Source organism: Pinus tabuliformis, chromosome J (assembly GCF_031772625.1).
Source record: "Pinus tabuliformis cultivar Carrire ecotype Pingquan chromosome J, CPIR1, whole genome shotgun sequence".
NCBI classification, from domain to species: Eukaryota; Viridiplantae; Streptophyta; class Pinopsida; order Pinales; family Pinaceae; genus Pinus; species Pinus tabuliformis.
Genome location: NC_142295.1, coordinates 1,209,595,411 through 1,209,623,270, shown reverse-complemented (window position 1 = coordinate 1,209,623,270; position 27,860 = coordinate 1,209,595,411). Strand labels below are relative to the sequence as shown.

The window sequence follows — 27,860 nt, the reverse complement described above, 5'->3', positions numbered from 1 at the left end:
TGTATATTTCCCTTTGGGACACTCCAAAAATATTTTGATGCACCTTTGTGACCTTTATGACTTTATGACCTTAATTCCCATTCCATGTTCATCCATGTGGATTCACTTTATGATGTTATACGACAACCTAATGTCCTTGTCAACTTCCTCTCATCTTCCTTGTCATGTTTTCAGGACTTGTGTATCCAACAAGAAATTTTGGAGATGAATGCCATCAAGGTAGAAAATCAATGGGGTTTTAATATTGAAAATAGAAATTAACTCCAAACAGATTACATAAAAACACACATAAAAATCAGACACAAAATATGGGCGGAAAAAGGCTGAAGCTTCATGCTTCCTCATGTATTATCTCTCATTCATACATTAAAATAATTGAATATAGTGTTACAAATAAATAGATGAGAGATAGTGTTCTCAAGATAGTGCGTGCTATCTTAGACACTTTTGGTTGAGATAATTTCTCCTTTGGTTGAGATAATTTCTCACCAAACACACCAATATAGGAGTTACCTAAACTAACTCCTATCTTAGAGGAACAACCCAAGAGTTAGGCACAAATTCCTAACTTGGAATATTTAATTAATTAATTTATTTTTGGATTTATTATTGTTTTATGAGAGAGGATAACATTCCCCCCTTCAATGATAAATCCAAAATAAGAACGAGGAACCATCTTCCAAGTTCTCATGTTGATCCTCAAAAACATTGCCTGAAAAAACCGCCAAATCTGGATGCTGGAAAAAACTCAAATCTGAAGAGAACATGAATCAGCTGCATGCTTGATTCATCTCTGAATGTCGCTTGACAACTCCATCATGTGCCAAGCTGCAAAAGGATCCAACTTGTCCTGTGTTTGAAAACAGCATCCGGTGTCCACTGACACAATTTCGATGAATTCCCACTGGCATATTTGCTGATGATGATCGCCCATTGGATGAAGATGTCGAAAAACAACTCAATGTTTCTTTTTCTATGATGAAAGCTGCTCACTGCTGCTGTGGTTGTCGATCGCCCACTGGCGAATTTGCTGACGCTCACTGCTGATGACAAATGCTCACTGGCTGATGAAGATGCCCACTGGCTGCTTTGCTGATGTTGTCGAGACTTTCAATCTGACAACCACTTGTCAATTTCATTGACATTTTCCCCCCTTTTTCAGTTGAAAGGAGAGACAATCTTCTCCAAAATATATTTGAACTCCCCCCCTTCAGGTGTAGGAGAGTTTCACTGTTGTACTCCCTTGTTCAACTGCATGAGAGTACCATCATCGGTTCACTGGTGGCTGCACTATGTGTGATTGTAGTCGGTTGTAAAACTGAGATAACCGTTTGACTGTGGATGACCATTCCCAAGGATCAATCCATTCATAATGTATCTTCAATCCGACTGATTTTTGTTGGTTGCAACATTCTTATGAGGAATGATTGGGTTTGCCACAGTGGCAACAAGGATGGAGATCAAAACACTGATATTCCATATGACCGGTTCTTTGACAATGAGAACATTTCGGTTGGACATGAACTTCAGGTAGCATGCAAATCTGTTTGTCTACAATTTTCTCAGAACCTTGTAAGATGAGTTGGTCAAGAAATCCTGCACTCACAAACTTAATTGGCTTGGAATAATCTGGGATATGTAAGTTGGTGTCATCAGTGACATATCCTAAGCCTCGTCGATTCTTGTTATTTTTAATCTCTTCCCAGGGCTTGATGATGGGTTTGGAAGAAATTTGAATTTGATCATGAACAACTTCGACACTTGAAGTTGTTTGGAGGAGTGATTTGGAATCAACATTATTATCTTCATCTGTATGGTTGAATGACTTGGAAGAAGCAATCTTTTGTTGCAGCTCATCTCTTTGTAGTTGCGACTCTAGTTGAAGAAACTCAATGGGTTCATGTGTTTGTTGTAGATGCCGTGAAAGATCAGCAAGAGTTTCTTTGCTGATGTGCACCATGTCTTCATCACTGGAGATGATCAAACTGTGAAGAATGTTTAACAACTAAATATGTTGTGCCATCTGAACTTGCTTACTTGAAATCAACTCTCTTGTCGTAGATGTCATGCTTTGAAGTGTTTCACTTGATTTTTTTACTTGAATGACAGGCTCGCTTGCTATGGGACTTGAATGGCACACTCGCTTGATTTGTTGCTTATTGCAATTGCTAGGAACACTTGCTAGAGTTGTAGAACTTTCTTGCTTAAACTATGGAATTCACGCTCGCTTGATGACGATCGCGTTTGTGTGAATGATCAGTTGCCTTATTTGATGACTTCACGCTCACTTGAAGGAATAGCTACGCTCGCTTGATGTTGATCTCAACTTGCTTGATTGGTGTTAGGATGGTTGCTGCAATGAACTTCACTCTGGCTCGCTTGAAGGTTTGAACTTTGTACTGTTTTGACGCAAATTGCTTGAATGAATACTCACGCTCTCTTGCAGGAGATGTGAACTTGTTGCTTGTTTGCTTTAGAGTTAAAAATCATGGACTCACTTGATTGTGCTTTAAAGGAAGGGTGTCGAACACTGTCGAAAATGCACCCAAAAAAGCTTACAATGATTTCAATGGTTCACGACAATGAATGCAAATTGACTCAATTCAAGACTTGGGTGTCGGTTTCAACCGAGAATGCACCCTTACAATTCAATGTAATTTGAGTTTGGTTACAAGTTCAATAATGTTGATGTAGAATGTGCTCTGAAACGTTGAAGTTTACAGATTCATTAACCTGATTGTAGTGATGTAGACATTGCTTTGAAATGCTGAAGTTTGCAGATTCATGAACTTGATTGTATTGAGTGAATTTGTTTGTTGAGGTAGAATGCCGATGTTGAAAACTTTGATGAGTTGTTGTATGTGTGATCTTGATTATCCTTCCTTGAAGCTATTTTGTTACAAGTGTTGTGCTTGCTTTGTGTATGTGATATTAGATGAGATTATTGATGTGTCACAACTAGACACAGATCAAAAAGCAAAAACATGAAGCCATAAAAAACATGCACCATCAAACACACATAGTGTACCTTAGATCCCCTTATTCAATTTCGGGCGGATCTAGGACACAATCACCACAAATAATATGTCTTTATTGAGTATTAAGGTCATCAATCTTTCATCTTTTACAACATTGCCACTGAAGCGCTTTATCAAACAATGAGAATCTGATGCTTGCAAATTTTGGAAGCAAATGCGTTCACAGAAATGCCTGCACTGATTTAATCTCTCTCAAAGTAAAAGATTACTTTGGATTACAATAATGATTCTCACTTAAACCAATAATCCTTATCGCTCCAGAAAACTAACTTATCTCTCCAAAATATTACAAAATATACTCCTTAAAAAAAAACAATTTAATGAATTTTTTTTTTTTTAGAGTCACTTTATCAAAAGTGAATTACGGTTGTATTCGTTTAAACTTTACATTTATCCATGTAATTTTTCCTTGAAATCATTTTCAAAAAAAATGATTGGCACGTCTCAATATTTATATTATAAAGCCATAGCTTTATGAAAATGGTTTTTTTGGAGAAGTAAATTAATTCAACTTGCCTGGAAAACGTTGGTTCTTAGACAATTTTCTGGCAAACGCTGGCAGCTTCTTCTGGCAAACGTTGATCCTCGGAGCTGGAACTCGCTTTAGAAGCATCTTCTCTTAACTTGAGGTCTGTTTCTTTTTCTTCTAAACCATCAAAAATCATATGAATCTCATCAATGCTAATTGAGCCCTTTTCATCTGGCAAAAGAACTGCTCCTGTTGCATGGATTGGTGATGGCTCACCAGAGAAATCAGTATTTCTCAAACCATGCTCTCAATAGCATCAACTCCATAAACTTCCACAGTACTTAGAGTGCAAAAAAATTCAGAACCATAGTGGCTAAGGAATTGCAATTTCAAATACTGTGCCCATTTAGGTTCTTGAATAGCAAACCTCTGGACATGCTCAACATTTCCAGCAGTAAAATTCCCAAGAAGAACCCAATCATCAGTAGGGTAAACTATACTACTAAAAAGCTCAAAATCCTTCAGTTTAGATGAATAATGTTCGAAATTTTCAATTGCTACTGTATCAACCAATGTTTCCTCAGAAAGATCTATAACAACAAATTTTTCTTCTGCACTGCAGGGATTCCGAGGATACTTATCCTGGTCTTTGTCAAGGATATTTTGAACACCTTTTACTTCTTTATTGTGGACTAGAATTTTGGCTCCCTTGGAAGCAGCAGCATAGTTGTATTCACTTCCTCCAGGTTCACGCCTGTGCGTGATGATTCCAAATTGATTATTGGTAGGCCGATCCTTTTCATTGCTAGCTTTCTTCTTAAACTCATTTAAACCTATGGGAGTAACACGAGATGATCTATGAGTTTGTGGATGTATTTCTTTATTTTCGGTCACACTAATTTGAGAAACAGCAGTGTCATCATAGGCTCGGGCAGGCTCCTCTACAGTGGCTATACAACGGCTCTTCCGCGCGGTTGGCTTAGTTGCTGGCTTCTGCTGTCTTCACGTTGGCTTTGATAGCTTCTTTGTGCTTGTATGATACCAAAATATAAGCATTTTCCAACATTAAGCTGGGCTAGAAGGAGCAGATCATGCTTGATTGGTCCCGGGGAAGGAGATTCGCATTTCTGAAATTTGACTTTAAGATCTTCAAGATCCGTTGTGCATTCAGTTTCTACACCGTGGTGGATGAGAATGGCTAAAATTCAAGTCATTTATTTAGGGTTCCCACTAGCATAGTCCCACATATGATCCACCCAATCCCTAAATTTGGGTCTACTGCTATTTCAATTAATTATTAGATGATCATGTTGGGCCATAATTCCAAGTTAAATATTATGACTCTTCATAGGATATTATTGGAGATACTTGAGGAGACATCTTTTTGGCTAAAGGGTTAAGGGAGGATTTTGACTTCAATATCGAACCATCAACCATATCCTCAACATTTGTCCCATCAACCATATCCTTAACATATCGAACCAATAATCAAGAAGACAACTGAGGTGAAGCATGGGAATCCTCTCTCGCCCACGTTGTTCAGGATATATATCAATCTATGAATACCTATACACTCCACCAGCTGTGCATTAATAAAATTTTGGGTTGCCCCATTGTCCTCCAAAATGTATACATGTTGTCCCTGTACTGTGCCTTTGATTGCCAAAATTGCAAAATTGTGATTTTCCATGTCAAAATTTTAATTCAAGATTGACCATGCATTGGAAGGCCAATAACACAATATTAAGACATAAAAAATGAATAATTGACACAATACCAAATACAATACATAAACTGAGTTTTATCTCATAAGTTATCTAGATGCTAATTGAGCAAGTTCACACAAAGAGAGAAAGGCAATATCATGATACATTGTTCAATTTGTAATTAAGAGAATTATGTTGGATAAGGGAGAAGTAACATTTATTTTCTTTCTCATACTCAAATGCCTTTCATGAAGCAATGTTGTTGTAAAGGGTGTTAGAAAGATGGCATTGTAGGCAAGACCCTCACACCATACTAGATTGTGTTAACCAAAGCATGTTAACCATGTCTAGTGATCTCAGATTTCATGAGCATGTTCAATGAGTGACCATAAATGAGGGTTGTCAGAGTGGCTAATAATCATAGTTTATCGTGGATGATTGTCATCGTACATAACGTCCATGGTCCAATTCATTTGTTTGGTGCCCAATGTTGGTGAATCATTGTATTGCATTATGGTAGCATATATTGCCTTTTTAAAGCAAAAATATATTGAAAATAAATCAAGTTATGTCTCATGCAAATGTTCAATATTGTTGTGTTGTGAGTGGTTTGCATATTATATGTATCATATATCTATAATCACTTATTTCAAGCCTACTTTAAGAAATAAAGGAAGAGGTGCAAGCCCTTGCCATATGGACTCCCACCAACTCCTCTTCTCGTAGAAAATTTTCAAACGTTAGCCCATAAATCAAACACATGCCCTTGTTTCTCTAGTTTGGAAACCCTTGGATGTTTCTGACAGTGAACTCCTCCCAACCACTACTTTAACCATCTATTGAATTCCTTTGATTGGTATGTGTAAATTATTTTGATTGATTCCTAAAGAGGTGTGAAATGTAATTTTGCATTGACAGGATACAAACATCAAATTTAACTCGTGGTAGCCAAAATTATAGCCTTACAACTCTCTCATCCAATATTAGATACTTCACTAATTAGTCGATGGGTAATTTACTTAACAATATATTAAATATTATAAGCTTTCATATTAATAGAAAAATAAGAATAATATTTAATATTAAGTTATAATGCAGGTAATTGTCAAGTTGACATATTCTCTGCCTTGGAAAGTGAACAGTCAGCTTGACTTAATGTCCGATGTTAGTTTTAAAACAATTAAGATAAAAAAGTTTAAGAGAACTCACATAGATCTATAAGTGCTGATATGATAAATATGATGCAAAAATTTATTCAGAAGTTCACATTGCAAAAGAGGTTTTCACTTATAGTAATATGACCCCATTACTCCCTTGATAGATCCAAGGTTAGTTTATTTGTCCTAGTATAATAAATGTGTTTCTCTTTTATATTATTAAATTAGATTGCTTCAATAACCACGCCCTTCTTGTTAAGGGAAGATTGTCTTAGAGTAAGTGTTGTCTTAAGTAGTGTGATAGAAGTAACAATGGGAAAATATATCTATATATTGTTTAAACATGTGAAAAGGTAATCCCTAATTTATCTATGTCCATGGTAGTGAAAATCTATTTGTTATAGTGGTAGCTAAATTATTTGTCATACTAGTATGATAGCTCAATTATTTGTCATGTTAGTATGAGTAGTGGTACCTTGTGGTCATTGTATTATGTTTAGTGGATATAGTAATATATAGTGTAATTTAAAATTTAAAATTTAGACTACATTGACATCACAATGTGATACTCTATAATTGTACCAAAATATAGCAGTGAAGACATGACAAATAACTAGATGTATTCAACAAAATTTTAATTCTTATCATTGTGTCTTTGAATAATATTTATAGTGCTAGCTAAATTGGGTAGTATTGACTTACTTTTACAATTCACATAGATATCATCATAACTCATTGGTTTTGATACCTTGATTATTTGAAAATAAATGCTAGTTAAATTAGGTAGTATTGACTTAGTTTTGCAATACATATAGATAAGAACATAACTCATTGGTTTTGATACCTTAATTACTTGAAAATAATAAAAATTATAGTATGTAATTGAATCTATGAATTTACTTGAAAATACCTTAAATAGCCCGTGCATTATGGTACGCATAGTCTTATGCACAGTATTCAACACTTCATGCCGAGACCTGTCAAATACGGTGAATTTAACTCATCCCTTGCGTGTTTATCTATGGATCATTCGATCCAGGGCTTGATGATCTCTACGGCTCTACCATGGCTTCGTGGCACGAGCAGGCCGTCCCTCCATAGCTGGATGTCTCGGGATTCCTACCCCCATCAATGGTGGAGAGTTCAGATCTCGAATCCAATGGCTACGACCTATTCGGCGATGATACACATTCTTGGTTGCTGGACTGTGGTTCATTTGGTTCCTAAGTTTTTGGCGCTTGCTCGCACTCTGCTCTTCCTTCCTTCATCTAGTTCTTCGAATATGATGGATACTTTGTCATTGAGGACCGGACAAGAATTTATGGGTTGTCTTTTGGAAGGGTAAGCTGCTAAAATCCTTCCGGTTAACAACATTAAGCTCATAAATTCCTTTGATTTTTTTCTTTATGTCATCTACAAAATTCTTCTTATTAATTGTTACTAACTTTTGAACACAAAAATGGTGGGTACGAGCTCGAGCTTCCCCAACTATCCACCCTTACGGATTTGGTTCATTCTAGTAGATACTGGTGCGGTTAAGCTTTCCGGGTAAGCTTCATCTTGAAGTATTTGTGTTTTGGGTTATACGAAGGGTTTGGCATCCAACGAGATCTTGAACTCTGCTTCGACTGTAGTTGTGGGTGTTATCTTCCCAGTTGTATGTTGCTATTCAGAGGGAAAGCATCCCCTTATGCCTCTTGATATCTCCTCGAGCGGACCTACCTTCCAGGTTACGCCACTCTTTGTTTTCGGCAGGGGCTACCAGATCTCCAGACTGTTTTGTTGTTCTATTGCTATTTTGGCCGGGGGCCTTGTAATTTTACAGAAGTAATAATATGTATTTATATTTTCTTATCAAAGAACATGATATGCGGCCACGGCCATGACGAGTTTTCTTGTAAGATTATGTTGTACTGTTTCTTGGAATACCTTCCTTGGGTCGAGGCCTTGATACCCTCCTGTGTATGCTATCTTGTTTCCCTATTTAATGTAATTTGGAAGCTGATCATATAAGGTTATATTTGCAGATTTACTATTATTATAAATTTGGGTTTCTTGATGTCATCCTGTTATCATTATATATATACTATGAAAGTTCATTTTCAAAAAATGCGCATAGGTCTGCTTGACTACCATGAATTTGGCATGTTCAGTCTTTTCTTTGACTCTGCGGGTATGTACTATCTTAGAAATATTCAATGAAAGCCTTCGAACTGAAGATTTTGTGTATAGATAAGTCACTATATCGTTTTTTGCTTATCACAATGATTTTTCTCTTTTCGAAGATTGTTCGCATCACTTCTCTATGCATTTTCACGTTAAATATCAGGTTAGGGTTTATTATTTATGAGTAGAGATTCCCGGATCCTTCTATTTTCCACTTTTAGCAAGCGACTATAGTGTATGATTTCCTCGGGTAAATCTTTGTTAGGGTTTTCCATCCTAACCCTGGTTCTGCTTAAACCTGGTAGTTTACCTTAGCGTTTCCTCCTTTGGAGACAAGGCTGCTAGTTAATTCTACTAGAAGTACTACGAGTTTTCTTGAGTATTGATCTACTTTCCGATTCACCAGCTCTATGGCTTGATTCTTCATGCTATGACATTTTGATTCTCACAGATTCTCACAGGAATCCCATCTTTGGGCTAGGGTAAGCACTATCTGGTTAATTTTGAATTTCCAGGTCATTCTAGTCAGCTCCCTACTGGATCGTATTTTGGGTCGATTATTTTAAATAATAATGCTCTTTCTGTTTCTTGCCAGTTGTCACTTCAACAATACATAAGTTCCAGTATAATTTTTAGTTATTACAGATCAAACAATAATTCTGTTTCTAACAACAGAAAACACCACAGTACATAAGTTCTAGTATAATTTTAGTTATTGCAAATCAAACAATAATTCTGTTTCTAACAACAGGAAACACCTCTAATTCTTATTCTAGCTTTTTTATATTATTTGCAACTAATCTTTCATAATAGGGTCGATATTTCCTCTTTTCCATATTCTATTATAGTACATTATTGTATTGCATAACACATGCTTGATTCATAACACATGACTAAATTTCAGGCCAAAAGATTAGTTCCAGGAGAATTTCTACATACCTGTACTCTCCAAGAAAGTTAAATAGGCTCCTGGGTTAAGTTTCACCTTCGTTGTCTGCTTCCCTTTTCCACCCAACCATGAGATTCGCCCATCAGGACCCCATCTCCCCCCGAGATTGCTTGAAAGACCACTATCTTCTGCAAGTCAGTTGCACACTGTGCTCATGCTATCTGGTCATCAGCAGACTTAGCATTTCTTTCCCTTTACTATCTGACCTTTCAGCACAATTTTTCCTCCCCTCCCCTCTTTTTCTTGGGAGCATTCCCCAGTTAGTGGAGGTAGTTAGGGTTCTACAGGCAACTGCCTTCTTTCCACTTCTCCCATGAGAAGTTACAAATTTTTTTATTTCCAAAACACTTTCTAATCTCCAGAAAAATAATAATATTACTTTAATAAACAGAAAATAACAATATTGTTCAGTTTCGTTTTCTTACAACGGTAAATAAAATATTTACATTTCTTCTTGGGTCATTACACTTGTCTAGAGGAAGCCTCGTTTTTCAACGGTAATGTTCCAATGAAGTTTCAATCTCTTTTGAGTATGTCCAAGTGTCTTGTCTAGAAGAAAGCCTTGGTTTTCAACGGTCATGTTCCAATGAAGTTTCAATCTCTTGGTAGTGTGTAGAGTACTCAAGTGGAACAGTTATACCTGTATAACAGAATCAAACTAAATAGTTGGTTCAAATATAATACATGCTCCTAGATTAAAATCCATGTCCTGCTACATATATAACATGAATATGGATATAGAACCATGGAATTTTTGTACATTTCCCAATGCTTGAAAAAATTATGGTGTAAGAGATATATAACATTCCAAAGATGTCGTTGGTAGGGAAAACATTAAGTTAGTTTGGTTAGATATAAGTTTGCAATAGAATTATAAATGCTAGATTGTTTATACTTAAACATTCACACTCTTATAACAATAGTCCCTTGAAAAGTTATCTTGATCCATGTAATCATTTTTAATTGACCCACAAGCTTGATCATTTTATCAGGCCAGAATTATAAGAAAATATTGCTTGAAGAAAGCTGACATATATTAACTTGACATTTGTTAAGAAACAAATGCCTAAAAGTATAAATAAACTAAAAACTTCATTGTCAATTTTGTCTGTATGAGCAGAAAAAATAGGCAACATTCCTTGATATACTAAATATAATGCTTTGTATCTTCTCTTCACCTGTAATTGCAAAACTAACACTCTATTTCTTGGGCTTGACGAACCAAAACACAGAGTGACCAGAGATTAAAAAAATCTCAATCTTTGATGAGCCATCGACTTGAATTTCAAGGAAAACTTATTTTTCTCCAGACTAAATAATGTAGTTGTACACAGATATCTTCCATCATTATGGAATTTCTTATTGATAAGCATTGAAATCATTCCATGATATGGACTTTTCTCTTTTGTGATTAGGAATATGGAACCTGGGCTCCTTGGGGATGGTTGGAAGCTTTGATGATCTGTTCAATTTGTAATCACAAGAAGATCTTAGTTTGTTTAGACATCTTGTTAACAGAAACATAAACGTCTTACTTAGCACAATAAGAAACCATACCTTTTGGGAATGAAAGGTCGGTCAAAGAAGGGCATTGTTTGAGCACGCGGAACCAACTCTTTTCTCAACCTCTTGATCTCCTCTTTTTCGGCTAACTTTTGAATTCAGTTGTCAAGTGCATGCCTCACTATGCTAATTTATAGGTTTCATAAAAACAAGATAACAAAACGACCCAAGAATACATACCTTCTACAATTTCTCCTATTCTAGCCTTTCTTGCTCTATGGCTTTGAGTCTTTATGAAATCTACTTGATTCACCACAGAAGAAGATGATTAAAGGCTGTGTACATTTAAAGGGCATTAAAAATCATAGAGATAAAAAAACTAGGCCTTACAATGCGGTCAAGTTCAACACGATCAACTGCCCTTATTTCAGTGTGAAGCTTCACATCCAATGGTTTAGTGCTTTCTTTCACAGGGGACTTTATCAAAAACTATCATTCCAACACCAATGCAAAAGATTCAGATGATGCAAATATACAAAATATACAAAATTTGGACTCCAGTAAACATATAACTTTAATTCAACAATAGCCTCTGGCTCATCTGTTGTCCATGGCAACCCTTGTGCAACTAGAATTCGAAGTTTTTCCTCCTCATTGAGCATCTCCCGGAACTTCTTCATGAACTCTCTCTCTTTCATGAGGCCTCTTTGCTGCAAGTTGTTAGAACTCATTACATCATGGAAATTTATTTCCATTTTGGATAAATCCAAAGATGGATAGGCAAATGCATTTATTTCCAGGCGGAGAGAAATCAATAAAAATATTATGAGGAAGGATGCAGAGCATGCATTACGGGCTAAGAGCAAGAGTATGAAACATGCACACTACTAAAAATACCACTAAATTAAAACATTTCTAGAATGTTAATCTGGTTACTAGTATGTCTGTTTAAGAGGTTTTATCACACCCCTATTAAACTAGGACACTCCAACATGCAACAATAAACCCAATTCCAAGGGATTGTTAATTTGACTGGGGGACTCAGATTACTGTAGTTCCTTTCATATTACCTTACATAATATGATTGACACTATGAGAAGCATATTTTTAAGATTATGATCAGGATCAATTATAGAACTTGTGTCAAAAAATTAACAAAAAGGAAGAAAACAATTGTTATTCATAGACAGGAATTAGGATACGTCCAACTGTTTACAAAAAGAAATAGATCACAAGTGAAAAGTTAGTTCTAGGGAACCATCTACAAGGAATTCATAGAAACAATTATAAGGAAGTCAAGCAAGTTCTAACCCTAGAAAGGGTTGAAATGAAAGAGAAGGAAATGAAAGTTCTATTCTTAATGATCTCCTCTGATACAGTACATGCCTACATTATAAATAAATGTAAATGTTCCTAAACAAGAAGTGATCAAGGAACGCTACATAAAAATACGTGTGTGAGAAATGAATTACCCACAAAAACTAAACAAATTGTCTAAGTTTTGTGTTTGCATCTTACCTCCGTTTGGAGCTTGAAAGGTTGTGCAACGGTGACCTTAAGTTGCTTCTTCCATCGCTACATACCATTTCTCACTAGGGATCCTCGTCCACTGGAATCCAAGCTCTGGAAAGAAGCATAGTGTTACAGTTGTGAGAGATTACATCATGTTAACATCTGCAGAAAAACTGATGTACAAGAAGTGAACTAGGAGTCATGGGAGGAGAGCGTGTAAAGTTAAAATTGCAGAATGCGAAGGCTTTAGTAGATTGGTAAGTAATTTTCCTGTCATTTTCCCCTTTTCTGGAAGAATGATTCAATGTTGCATTTATTGGCTTTTATTTCATCTTTATTTGTCGAACAATTTGTCGTCTATCAGTGCATTTCAGGCATTTTAATGTATGAAGTAAAGCTTAATGTATTGAACACATCTTTGAGCAGGTCCCTTCGGCCAGAGGGTTTTTCTTACTCTCGAGGAAAAACAGGTCCCATGCAACATGGAGTTCATTGATACCGGTAACAAACCTGAGTGGTAACTTTCTCGTTATATTATTTTTCATTTTCATTGTAGGCCATTTCTTTATGGCTATGGTTAAAACCGATTACGAGTGTGAGACTGTGCCTATGCTTATGTGGGAAATTAGGGGGAGCCAAGTTGAAGATGTTGGTGCACAGGTTTTTGCATATGAACCCCCAAGGAAAAGTTCTTATCATCAAGATTGATTATAAGTGGATTCCAGACTCCGATGTTATAACCCAGATATTGGAGGAAAAGTACCCAGAACCACCTTTGGCAACCCCACCTGAGAAGGAAACTATGTATGTATTCTCAACTCTTTTCAATGTTACATTTTTCCATAATCTATAAGTTAATGCTGGAATTATGGATCTATTGCTTCAGAAGTGAAAATGACGTCACAAACCAATCAGAAAACAACCCAAAAAATCTATGTACTATTTGTTGCTCCATAAAACAACCCAAAAATCTACATCCATACATCAAAATACGGTTCCAGATTCCATAGTTGCAGATAGAGTATTATTGTGGGTAAGATCACTGCAACGTGATCAATATAACAACCAAGAAATGAAGCAAGTCCGCTCTAATGATTTTGCTACACAACATTTACTGGGGAGGGCCAACAACTGAGTCCTTTCATATAACTCTTGTGTATTAATTTCTCCCAAGTTTGCTGAAAATGCATTTGCTCCATCTGTTTTTGCACTTGCTACTGTTGTTCTCACTAGCTGCTCCTTTGGGATACTTGCAGGTTAGAAGATGTATCATCATTTGTGATAGACTGATTAATTGCTCCCAACTGCTCCTTGAACTCTGAGTCTGCAATTTGTCTATTTTTTTTACTTTATCTGTCATCTATGATAGATTGATTAATTGTTACAAACTGCTCCTTGAATTTTGGGTTGGCAATTTGTCAATATTTTTTGGCAGCATAACCAACTCTTCATGCCACTCAAAGCCGAATATTCATATGATATATGGCTTTAATTCGCTCTACCATTCTCTTTATCTAACTATTACCAACACAGATGTTCATGGTGCTCACTGCCCATCTTTATAAACAATCTATTTGTTGTTGCATGAATCACTACCATCAAGATTTCCTCACCTTGGTTTCTTTCACAATGACTTTCCACATAATCTTTCTGTTTAGAGGCAAGAATAGAGTGTGAGAGACTCTTCGTCTATTATTCTTCAATAGCCATTTCAAATCTTAACAGTGCTTCTATTATTCCTTAATAACCATTTCAAATTTTAACTGTTGGCTGATAAGGGTAGCTGCTTCCAAACAAAGACTCGTTTTTCTCCATAGCATTCATTTAGGAGGCCTAAAATCTGAGTCCTTGCATATACACCCTTGTGTATTAATGTCTCCTTAATTTCCTGAAAATATTTCTACTTCGTTTGGGTTTGTAACTACTACTTTTGTTCCCACCATATGCTATTTTTGGATATTTGTAGCTTCGAAGATGCATCTTCCTATATGATAGATTTATTAATTGCTGCAAATTGCTCCTTAAAATTCTTGATTGGGCAATTTGTCATCATGTTTTTCCTTCACTGTGGTTAAAGGATTTATCCTTCAGCATACCCATATCGTTTATGTTACTTGAAGGTATAGATCTTATGATATATCTCTAATTCACTCTTCTATTAAATTTCTTTCAACATAAGTTGCGAGAACACGTAGCAGAGTGGGAGTGTCATTTACCAAAAAACCTCATAAGTAGAGTGTCACAGGAGCATCTATTTTATATTTATGTGTATATTTATATTATATTGCATTTGCATTCAAAAGAGGCATGTAGAATGCTAAACTAGTTACCCTAGGGCAACCACCTTGAAGCCATCGCTTGTATGCATAAGACCACACTACATAAGACTGAACAGTTATACACCACTAAAATTTAAATTTGTCAATATATATGGCATACATATTTACAAATTCATTCCTCATATTATTTTAACAATTTAAAAAATCTATCGGCTTGTCTTTGCACCTTTTGCGGCAATTGCTAGTAGACCAGATTGGTGATACTCCACACTACCAACACTCAAGGGGAATGCAAACCACCAAACCTTTTGAATGAAGATTCATTCTTCTCAACCTCTCTTCATTGAACTCATTTTCTCATGCTTCCCAACTCATTATTGTAATAAGTAATGACATTTGTGGGAGAGTTCTCTCTGTGATTTACTGCAATAGCCAAAGTACCATCCAGTTGAGTAGTTCGCTAGGAAGAAGGACATTTATCATGTTTTGAACCAACTTGCCTCTTCTTTGTTTGATGTTTTCTAGTTCAATCACCACTTTATCTCACGTCATCTTGCTAGGTGGAAGACTTCACTTCTCTCTCCCGTATCTCCTCATTTAGGGAAAATCCCATATGATGGTTGAGTATTAATGTTGATTGAGATTCTGCAAGTTTTAGTCAGAGATTCTGTTCAGATTATGTTCACTCTTCTAATAAAGCTGTCAAATACTTCCCATCCCACTGCAGAGAAAAATAGGTGATGTACTTTCATTTTAAAAGGGTTTGAAGCTAACCTAGTACTTTTACTAGTATTCATGACACTTTTGGGCTTTTATTGGGAACAAAGAGTGCTACCAACCAAAAATAGAGATGGTATCATCATTAAAATTTGTTTATATTAAAAAGTATATTGATTTTGTTTTTGAGCCATTTTTATATTGAGAGTTTAATAAGTTTGCAGAATTTTATTTTTATTTCAATTATTAATTTTTATAAAGATGGTAGGGGTTTTTATTAACTAAAAATAAAATGACTCTACTATTGCATTTGCACATGCTCCGGGGAATAGGCAAGGCACGGCAAGGCAAGTGATAATGAAGAAATACTAAGAGTGCACACATTTCTATTCTAGGTACGCACTATATTTATTTTATTTTATTTTATGTTAGTAAGTAGCTCTCTTGGAAATGGTTGAGCAATGGTATAAAACTTCACTTACAGGAATTTATTATTTTATTCTTAATAGGAAGAAGGATGGGTGGTTTGGTGTGCCTCCAAGAAATGATTAACTGCCTAGAAAAAATCTAGTGATAGAGACTTTTCTGCAACTTTAGCTTGTTATGAAGTTGATCATAATAGTTCATTACCCGAATTAGATTCATTGGATATGAAGCTTACTCGGGAACTATATCACCATCAATTTGGATACCAATTGCAGCAATTCTTGGCCTGCAACAGGAGAGGGAGCCAATTCGAATTGTGAAAGCCAATAGTGGAGAAGATAATTATGTAGGCCACCAATAGATTGAGAATTGGCCTGTGTCAATTTTTCATGAAGACAGAATTTCCAATCAATTGTAAATTCAAATTCATATACATTATTGCAATTCTTCTTTTATCAGGGAAGCCAATTCCAAGTATACAAGGGTATTGAAATTGTGGTTTAACAACTGGATATGAATTTAATTTCCACCATTTAATGTGATTGAAACTTTGAATTTCTATGTTAGAGAGTAAACCCTCTTGTAGGATGGAGAAATCTAGAACATTTCTTTTTTTGACTCATAATGTCTTAAAATGAAGTTCCAATTGAGGATCCTGCATGTTCAAATGACGTGAATGCATTTTCAGAAAATATGAGTTTGTCATCTTATTATTTTCAATGTTGATTTCCAGAATTGTTTTTTTCATTTAGATTTAAAATTACTTTGCTGTTAGCCTTAAAAATAATGGATTTATTTATTTTTTATTATGTTGGTATCCATAAACAACAAAAATTTAAGGTAATTAAGATCACTATTTGGGAACTTTGAATGTGAAACTATTTTGAAAGAACATTCAAAATGATTTTATTTTAATATATTTTTTTTATATTGTTTCTAGAGAGACAATAGTTTGAATTATGGACATATAGTTTCTATAGAGACAATATGTTTTTAATCTCAGCTATTGCCTCTAAAAAGACAAAAATGTAATTGTCTCTAAAGAGACAAAAATGTAATTGTCTCTAAAAAGACAAATGAAATTCTCTTAATAAACAATAATTCTTGTCTTTATTGTCTTTTTATTGACAAATTTTTGAGATATTATATTTTGAAACACTTACTAAAAGACAATATTTAATTGATATATTATATTTTAAAACACCTGCTAAAAAGACAATATTTAAAACAATACACAAGATTCTTTTTGTCTTAAGTTAAAACAATTGACTCAAATATTGTCTTAACCTTGGTAGTGACAATCATTTCCATTATTATGATTAATAATTCCTTCTGCCTCTATCCTCGGCAGTCTTCGCTGCATTCCTTTCTATAAATTATTCTTAAGAGTAAACGGTGGCTGACACAATATTTTGTTTCCCAACAACGAATCTCGCATTGTACACAAAGTGCCCACATTATACGATTGCCTCTGGCAGCCAAGCTGTCTGTCTGTCTCGGAAGAACCCGAGCCACCCGACGTCTCTGCAGTTTCCTTTTAATAGAGAGCCTCTTTTGCTCATTTATCTTAATTGCCCTTATAAAAACACTCCCACGTGAAGTACTCGTTACAGTTCCTTGCTCAAGAACACTTTCAGCAGGCATCAAGGGCAATGGCAGAGAACACTGTTTCTTCAGGAAGAATGAGATCCGATCTCTATTCCCTACATTCTGAAAGTGAAGATACAGAGCGATCACTCTCCCCAATCCCCACGGTCATACCGGTGTTGTCATCTCTGGTGGAGCGGACTCTCGCCAGAAACGAAAGGCTTGCAGCCTCTTGGAGCCCCACCTATTTGCCTGCCAAATACCGCGTGTTCGACAGTGTGCTGGTGCCAGACATGTCAATAGAGCGGTATCTGGAAAGGATTTTGAAGTATGTTAACTGCAGCTCTTCTGTGTTGGTAGTAGCCTATGTTTACATCGACCGCCTCAGTCAATTTCATCCTCAATTGCGGATTACTTCTGTCAACGTTCACCGGCTGCTCATCACCGCCGTCATGGTCGCCTCCAAATTCCTGGAAGACCTGTAAGCCAACTCTCTAATCAATATAATTGCCATCTATTTCCTCTCTTAATAGATCCATTATTTTCAAACATTAGCCTCGAGATTTTAATATCGGTTTTTATTTTGTGAGCAGGAAGTATAGGAATCCGTATTACGCGAGAGTGGGAAGCGTGAGCAGCGAAGAAATAAATAGGATGGAGATGGAGTTCCTGTTTCTAATGGGCTTCAAGTTGCAGGTGACTGTGGATGTTTTCGAGAGCTATTGCAGTCATCTGGAGAGAGAGGTGGCTTTGGGAGGAGGATTCCAAATAGAGAGAACCCTTCTTCCATTCGTCCTTTGTGGTGCCACGCGACAGAAACTCCACTGCCACGCGACTTGAGGATTCCAAAAACCAGAGATTTGCCCTTTGGTGTGGGTATGGCAGGACTTCTAATTTGACAGAAAGGTATTGGAAACTAATTTCTGTCAACAGACTGGAAATGATTCCAATTGTGGATTTAATTATGGAGAGAAGGAAAAGGGCGTGAAGGGAAGCTGTTCATCACGGTACATAAGTACGTCAAATTGTGTACATGGTCACTCTTGTTGTATAAAGACGCTGAGACGTTGCATTTGAAAGAGCTCACTTGTATTCGAATCCGTACTGTGTAATAATAGAATTTTGAATTGTAAGCCATTGGATTATTTATTCAATTATCCATCTCATCAATTAATTAGATTTTTTTGATTTTTTTTTGATAATTTGAAGTGAAATTTTGATTTGAGTTATTTAAACTGTTTTTAATTGAAAAAATAAATTCAAAGACTTCTAAAATTTTAAAATATTTAAATTTTACAAAATTATTCAATAAAATTTAATAAACTTAAAAAACTTATAATTTATTTTTCCAAACAATACCACTAAAAACAACTCCGTTTTTCAAACAATAGCACTAAAAACAACTCCGTAATATATTCTATGTGAGCAAAATTGCCCATCTGAAATAGCGACTGTAAAATAATAATTTGAAATCGATATATGGAGTGGAGTTTAATTTGCTGTGGTCAACGCGTTTGGCTAGAATTGAGATTCATTTTTAAATTGGCGACACAATACCCAAATACAAAGATTTATAGTTTTTGCAATCCATAATAGTTTAATACGGAAACTAATGAATCTCTTTTCATTTTTAATCAAAGTTGAAATAACATACTTTTTTAACCCACCAACGAAATCATATGTTTCTTAATATCAAAGTCAGATTTTATTATAATTATATATATATTTTAATTTATAATTTTAAAAATATTATATAAAATGAACAATATTATTAGTCTTTGGACTATAAGCGATTGATAGATCGCTGACTTTGGGCTGACCGCGGCGATATTCGGAAATATTTGCTGGTTTTTCTAAGTCGGATTAAGGTTTACGGGGCAGCAATGGTTGGGGGTCTTATTACGCGCTTCGCATGGTTCAAGGCGAATGGCACGTGGCGCGCGTGAGGGGCACGTGGTTGCATGCGGTCTGGTGGTCTGATCGGCGGCCAGGTGTCCGTCCTTGAGATGCTGGAACGTCGGGGGTGTGTTTTACTGTCTTCGCGGCATTTGGGTTGGTATTGTTCTGTGCGATGTTTGGTCTGCGGTAGAGGTGCTGTGTGTTCGGGTATTGTTGCTTGCAGTCTGTGCGATTTTTCGTCTGTGGTGGAGTTCCTGCCTGCTCGGTGTGGGTTTGGTGAGTTCGGCTACTGTGTGGCCTGCATGCAAAAGTCGATGGCATTCTGGTTGAATACTCAGGGTTTGTCTTCTGGTTAGATACTGAGGGTTTCTCTTACGTGCATGCAAGAGTCCATGGTTAGTTGAAGGTTATAAGTTAATGGCATTGTGGTTGAATACTGAGGGTTTCTGCTGGCTGTCGTCGGCATGCGGTATGGTGGTCTGATCGGCGGCCAGCTGTTCCTGCTCGACATGCTGGAAAGTTCGGCTTGGGATTTACTGTCTTCACGGCCTTTGGGTTGGTATTGTTACTTGCTTGTTTAGCTCTGCAGTCTGTGCGATTTTTCGTCTGCGGTGAAGATCCTGCCTGCTCGGGTATTGTTAGTTGCTTGTTTAGCTCTGCAGTCTGTGCGATTTGTCGTCTGCGGTGGGGTTCCTGTCTGCTCGGTGTGACTTTGGTAAGTTCGGCTACTGTATGCCATTCTGGTTAAATATTCAGGGTTTGTGTTACCTGCATGCAAGAGTCCATTGCTATTTGGGTTTTACCCTGTTCGCGGCCTTTGGGTTATTATGATTACTTGGTTGTTTAGCTGCGCGGTCTGTGCGATTTTTCCTTTCTATTTGTTCTATTGTCTGCGGTGAAAACACAATGCGGTTCCTGCCTGTTGTGTTAGCTGCATGCAAGAGTCCATGGTTGTTTGAGCATTATAAGTTAATGGAATTGTGGTTGAATACTGAGGTTTTGTCTTAGCTGCATGGGTTTTATGCAAATTTGGGTAAATGTCTGCGTGAAGCTATGATTGTTAGTTGTATTGTTTAGAGGTTAAGTTCGGCTACTGCATTATAAGTTAATGGCATTTGGATTATTATTGTGAATACTCAGGGTTTGTCTTCTGGTTGAATACTGGGGTTTTGTCTTACGTGCATGCAAGTGTCCATGGTTATTTGAGCATTTTAAGTTAATGGCATTCTGGTTCAATACTGAGGGTTTGTCCATGGGTTGACGGACGCGATTTTTGCAAACATTTGGCATATTTCCTAAGTCGAACTAAGGTTTACGGGGCGGAAAGGGTTGGGGGTCTTATTACGCACTTCGCATGGTTCGAGGCGAATGGCACGTGGCGTGCGAGGGGCACGTGGTTGCATGCGGTCTGGTGGTCTGATCGGCGGCCAGGTGTCCGTCCTCGAGATGCTGGAATGTTCGGCTTGTGTTTTACTGTCTTCGCGGCATTCGGGTTGGTATTGTTACTTGCTTCTTTAGCTCTGCAGTCTGTGCGATGTTTGGTCTGCGGTAGAGTTCCTGCGGTAAATGTCTGCGTGAAGCTATGATTCTTAGTTCTATTGTTTAGAGGTTAAGTTCGGCTACTGCATTATAAGTTAATGGCATTTGGATTATTATTGTGAATACTGAGGGTTTGTCTTCTGGTTCAATACTGAGGTTTTGTCTTACGTGCATGCAAGTGTCCATGGTTATTTGAGAATTATAAGTTAATGGCATTCTGGTTGAATAGTGAGGGTTTGTCTTAGCTGTGGTCGGCATGCGCTGTGGTGGTCTCGTCGGCGGCCAGCTGTTGCTCGTCGACATGCTGGAAAGTTCGGTTTGGATTTTAGTGTGTTCGTGGCCTTTGGGTTTTACTGTCTTCGCGGCCTTTCGATTGGTATTGTTAGTTGCTTGTTTAGCTTTGCACTCTGTGCGATTTTTCGTCTGCGCTGGAGTTGCTGCGTGCTCGGGTATTGTTCGTTGGTTGTTTAGCTCTGCAGTCTGTGCGATTTTTCGTCTGCGTTGGGGTTCCTGCCTACTGGGTGTGCCTTTCGTAAGTTCTGCTACTCTATGGCAATCTGGTTAAATACTGAGCATTTATGTTACGTGCATGCAACAGTTCATGGTTATTTGGCCTTTACCCTGTTCGCGGCTTTGGATTGTTATTGTTACTTGGTTCTTTAGCTCTGCGGTCTGTGCGATTTTTGTATTGTATTTGTTGTATTGTCTGCGCTGAAAACACAATGCGGTTCCTGCCTGCTCTGAGGATTGTTGTTACCTGCATGCAAGAGTCCATGGTTATTTGAGCATTATAAGTTAATGGCATTCTGGTTGAATACTGAGGGCTTGTCTTAGCTGCATGGGATTTATGGAAATTTCGGTAAATGTCTGCGTGAACCTATGGTTCTTAGTTGTATTGTTTACAGGTTAAGTTCGGCTACTGCATTATAAGTTAATGGCATTTGGATTATTATTGTTGCTTGGTTGTTTCGCTGTGCGGTCTCTGCGATTTTTCCTTTGTATTTGTTGTATTGTCTGCGGTCAAAACACAATGCGGTTCCTGGCTGTTCGGTTAACTCTGTCGCAAACGTTTGGTTGCGGTTGTGTTGTTCCAGATACAACTTCTATCGCTCGACTGTGTGCTGTCGCTTTGGTAAGTTCAGCTACTGCATTATAAGTTAATGGCATTCTGGTTAAATACTAAGGGTTTCTGTTACTTGGATGTAAGAGTGCATGGTTATTTCAACATTATAAGTTAATGCAATTCAGGTTGAATACTGAGGGTTTGTCTTAGTTGCATGGGTTTTATGGAAATTTGGCTAAATGTCTGCGTGAAGTTGTGATTCTTGGTTGTATTGTTTAGAGGTTAAGTTCGGCTACTGCATTATAAGTTAATGGCATTCTGGTTAAATACTGAGAGTTTCTGTTAGCTGCATGGAACAGTCCATGGTTATTTGAGCATTATAAGTTAATGGCATTCTGGTTAAATACTGAGAGTTTCTATTACCTGCATGGAACAGTCCATGGTTATTTGAGCATTATAAGTTAATGGCATTCTGGTTGAATACTGAGGGTTTTGTGTGCAAACTTCGTTAACCAATTACATCATTTGCACATTTTCTCATGGTACTGGCATAGGCTGCGTTGCGCATGCATATGCTCTAGACAAGAAGGAATTCGAACGCTCGACTTCGTTGCAGGTACGGTGTTATTCTACTAATTTCATTTTGTCAATTTTTGTATTGCTTGTTTTTTGTCAAATTTTTAGTGTTTTAATTTTTGCGTTGTGTAGGTTTATGGTCCAGTTACTCTAGGTTTATAGTCCAGTTACTCCGTCATCCCTGCTGGGGACTATATTCGATTGATAGATCGCTGACTTTGGGTTGACCGATGCGGTTGCTGGTTGCCGTGATACTGTGGGTTTCTGTTAGCTGCATAGGTTTTATGGAAAATTCTGTAAATGTGGGTTTCAGCCACGATGTCGCTTCGTTATCATTTGAACCAAGTGGACCTAGGCGAAGCTATGGTTCTTGGTACAGATTGAGTCGCAGTGTTTTGTAGTTTGAACTGTTTTTGCACATGAACATCTAAATAAATTGGGGATTTTGAACTGTTTGAAATGTTAAAATATTGAAGATTGCAGTCTGTTTTGTAACTGCACGGTTTCCTATCTTAGGCGTGTATTCAAGGTTTTTCGCTCGTACAATTTACGTATATGTTTTCTTTGGTCCTTAATGTTTGTTCAGGTTTGTAATTCTGTTATGGATGTATGAATATTCGACTCTGATATTACTCCTAGAACACAAAGTTGCTTTTTTAACAACTTTGTTAAGTTCATTTAGTTAATGTTAAGTTCATTTGCTTTGTTAACAAGTGCTGAATTCAAGGTTTGCTATATTGGTACTAGATGTTGTTCGTTTGCTGTTGCTTATATATTGGATGAAATGTTTCGTTTGCGAAAATTATAAGCTTTTCTGTCATACTGAGGGTTTCTGTTACCTGCATGGGTTTTATGGAAATTCCCGTAAATGTCAGTTTCGAGCACCATGTGACTTCCTTGTCATTTGGGCCTAGATGGCCTAGGTGAAGCTGTGGTTCTTGGTACAGGCTCTGTTGTGCATGAATATCACTACAACAAAACTAGCGATCATCGTCCCTTTTTACTTCTTTTTTTGCATCTAGAGCCCATTTTTGGTGCTATTTCCATCCATTTATCAAATATGGTGCAAAACTTGACACAAAATTTGCATCAAGTTTTGCACCAAATCTTACACCAAGTTTAGCACCAGGTATTACAATAGGTTTTGCACCACATTTTGCACCAAATTTTATGCCAAGTTTTGTGTCATCCTTTACACCAGGTTTTGCATCAAGTTTGGCACCTAATTTTGTTTGACATACTTTTGCATCCTCATTTGCATCCACTTTTTGCACCTACACTTGCATCAACTTTTGCATCCTTTATTGCATCCTTTTTGAAATCATTTTTTGCATCCATTTTTTCATCCATTTGTGCATCCCTTTTGTGCCAAGTTTTACATCAAGTTTTCTGTCTAGTTTTGCATATAATTTTGCATCTACTTTTGTGGCATCCACTTTTCCATCTTGTTTGGCATCCATATTTACATCCTCTTTTGCATCTATTATTGTACCCACTATTGCATCTAATATTTTTGTGCCACAATTAGCGCCTAGTTTGGCACCTCCTTTTGCACCCACTTTTGATTATAATTTTACATCCACGTTTGCATCCTCATTTGCATCTAGGTTTTCATCAACTACTACATCTATTTTTGCATCCCTTTTTGTATCCAATTTTGGACCAGGATTTGCATCGGGTTTTGTGTCTCGTTTTGCATCTACTTTTGCATCGACTTCTATTGCATCCACTTTTGCACACAATTTTGCATCCACTGATGCACCCATTTTAAATTTCACTTTTTGCATCCCTTTTTACATCTTCATTTGCATCATACTTTGATTCTTTTTTTGCATCTATCATTACATCCACTTTTGTTATGCCACAATTTGCACCATGTTTTGCACTCACTGTTATATCCATGTTTGCTTCCAATTTTGCATCCATGTTTCTCATCCTCTTTTGCATCAAATATTGCATCTATTTTTGCATCCACTTTTGTGTCAGGTTTATGCATTGGGTTTTGTATCTCGTTTTGTATCTGCTTTTTCATCTACTTACATTGTATCCATTTTTTGCATCCAATTTTGTTTTTCCTGTTGCATCAATGTTTGCTTCCACTTTTACATCCATTTTTGCATCTTATTTTGCATATTTTTTGTCTATTGTTACATCCACTTTTGTTGCACCATATCTTGCGCCTACCATTCCAACCACATTTTCTTCCACGTTTGCATCCCCTATTGCATCCACTTTTGTTTCATCCATTTTTGCATCTACTTTTGTGTTCGTTGTTGCATCCACATTTGTTTCACCACAATTTGTGCCAAGTTTTACACCTACCATTGGACCCATGTTTGCTTCCACTTTTGCCTTCATGTTTGCATCCAAGTTTGCATTGACAACTGCATCTACTTTTGCATCCACTTTTGTGTCAGGTTTTTCATGTTGTTGTGCATCTACTTATGTTGTATCCACTTTTCATCCAATTTTACTTCTATTGTTGCCCCCATTTCTATGTTCGCTTTTGCATCCCTTTTCCAACACTCATCATATTTTATGCATTGATGATATTCCTTATGGCATTGACAATTATGAACAATTGATGACAATGTCAATAATATTGACAATGATGAAAATGAAGATGATGGCGATGACATGAATTGTGATTATGATGATAAAGACGATAGTGGTTACAATGACAATGATGATGCTGACAATGATTATGATGATGATGATGCTAATGACGTTGGCAAATCTTCCCAATTTTAGATGTTGTCATTGTCATAATCATAAGCATTATCTTTGGTGTCATCATCATCATTTTCATCTAGGTCATCATCAAAAACTATAATGGCATGAATAATGATGATTCTTACAGCAATGTCGATAGAAATTACATTAATGATGATGATGGGGATGATAAAAATGACAATGACGATGATAATGGTGGTGATGATCATCATCATCAATCATCTTTCAAAAATAGAGTTGTTATTTCTCTTATGTATATCAATGTGTCCTAAACAACCCTTTTCTAGCACTGATCACATTTTTTGGGTTGATGATATTTCTTACAACATCTACAATTATGAACAATTGCAAACAATGTCCATAATGATGATGATGATGGCATGAATGGTGATTATGATGATAATGTAAATATGGCAATAACAATGACAAGGATGTGATGATGATGACAATGATTATGATAATGAGAATGACCTTACAATCTTATGGATTCGTGAACAATTACTAGTTTCAATACCATCTTCTGGATACGTATTACTATCATACTTTTTAGATTTTCTATCTCTCTTGAGGTATCTTACTATAATGGTGTTGTCAACGCTAGAAAGATATCTTGTTGTAATGGTGGTTCTAATGTTAGCACTAGCAAAGTTTTTGTTAAATTTTGGTTAAAAAAAACCGATTTATGCAATAATTTTGACAATCTATGTAAAAAAGTAAATAACATCCAATTATTTTGACTGTAGTCCCATTGATTATCATGAATTCACCAGTCTGAAGACCATCTTCTACATACATATTATTATTAAACTTTTTGCATTATATCCCTCTTATATCTTGTTGTAATGGCAGTATTAGCACTAGAAAAATATCTTGTTGTAATGGTGATGTTAGTATTAGCACCAAAAAAATCACTAAATATAATTCCCTAAGTCCTATATATAAGAAAAATAAAAAGAAAGAAAAATAATGCCCAATGAATGGTAACTCATGTATTCACACCCTCTTTGGAAAACATATGAATATATACACTCCTAGTCACACTTGATCACATGTTTGTGATGGTTAAATCATGAAGTCCTCTTTTCCCCTTTCATTTTCACTTCATCATTTAAGCACCTAATTGAGGATCTAGGGAATTTTTCTTGCCTAAGGGTTTCATGTCTACTCTTGGTTTACTTATGTCACACTACGGTCAATCATGTGACGGAGTGAAATACTTAAGTTTGTGAAGTTATTAGAACAGTGTATTAAGTTAGTCACCACACACACATGTATTACATGTCATTGATCCACATGTGTGGGTTGGAGACTCATTGCTTGAGAACTTTAATGGATACTACTTTAGGGCCTTGATGGTATATCTTACAAAATTTCTTGGTAAACATTGTGATTCATCCTTTCTTTTCCTCGAGACACTTGATAATATTGAAGTCACTCCCAATAATCCACGGAGATGGGGAGTATAAATTACTTGTGCTGGAAATAGAATTGAGAAATAGAGGTTTTCCATTTCCGATATTGGAGTCATAGACATTGGATACATTGGAGTCTATGATTTGGATATTGGAGTCATAGACATTGGATATTATTGGAGTCATAATGCGAAAATAGGTAAACATATTGGTAACCTTGATGTCTTGATCATTCCAAATAATAACCATTCCACCCAAGTATATCTAATCATCAATCACTACTATTTGGAAATTCCTCCCCCATTTTCTAATTATATGAGGTAGAACCTCACTTAATATTTTTATTTCTTATATAACATTATTGATGGGTGCTTTGCATACCATTTTTCTTTTATGAGTATTTGTTTTCCTTTACTATTGAGGTCCCTCATGTTCCATGAGACTATTTTCATGGATAATTTACACCGAAAGGAAGTATAATGTAACTAAAAAAACATGTTCCAAGATTTATGTTATTGGACAATGCCACTTCATGACTCCTATATTTCCTTAACCTGGGACTGAATGGTGAACTTGATAGCCTTAAGGGAAATTAACTATTGAAAATCTCAAAAAGAGGTGACTTTTGACTTTATCACATATAAGTTAATATACTAAAAAAGATATCCATAAAAATTTCATCAATCAATGAATCTTTAAAAAAAAATATCCAAAACAATTTCATCAAGCAATGAAGCATTACATTATAAATTACAATCTATAAACCTTTTGGGAACTTTTTGCTAAACCATGTTCAAAACCAACATAGTTAATATTAATATTTAACAATAATATGGAAAATAACACATTTTCATTAATTAAATAACATGTTATCAATCCTAAGAAATGTCACTAACATAAAACTAAAAAGCATGCAACTAATTGGAATGACCACTCAAGGCCACCATAAGAAAATTAATCTATTAAGACAAGGATTAATGGGGAAAGAAATCTACAAAGGACAAAGGCAAACCTATTTTAACTTTATTGTTTTATTAGGTGTAAGTTGAACATCTCAATATATAATGAAGAGAAGAATTAATTTTGTTGCATTGAGAAAACCCAAGCACATTCTATAACTTAGCAAGGA

The 27,860-nt window shown here is 36.2% G+C and overlaps 1 pseudogene; it reads left to right on the top strand.

Annotated features, from left to right (window-relative positions):
• The first annotated feature begins 17,574 nt into the window (after nt 1–17,574).
• Nucleotides 17,575–18,349, top strand: LOC149231486 (cyclin-U2-1 pseudogene; annotated as a pseudogene).
• Nucleotides 18,350–27,860: the final 9,511 nt, after the last annotated feature.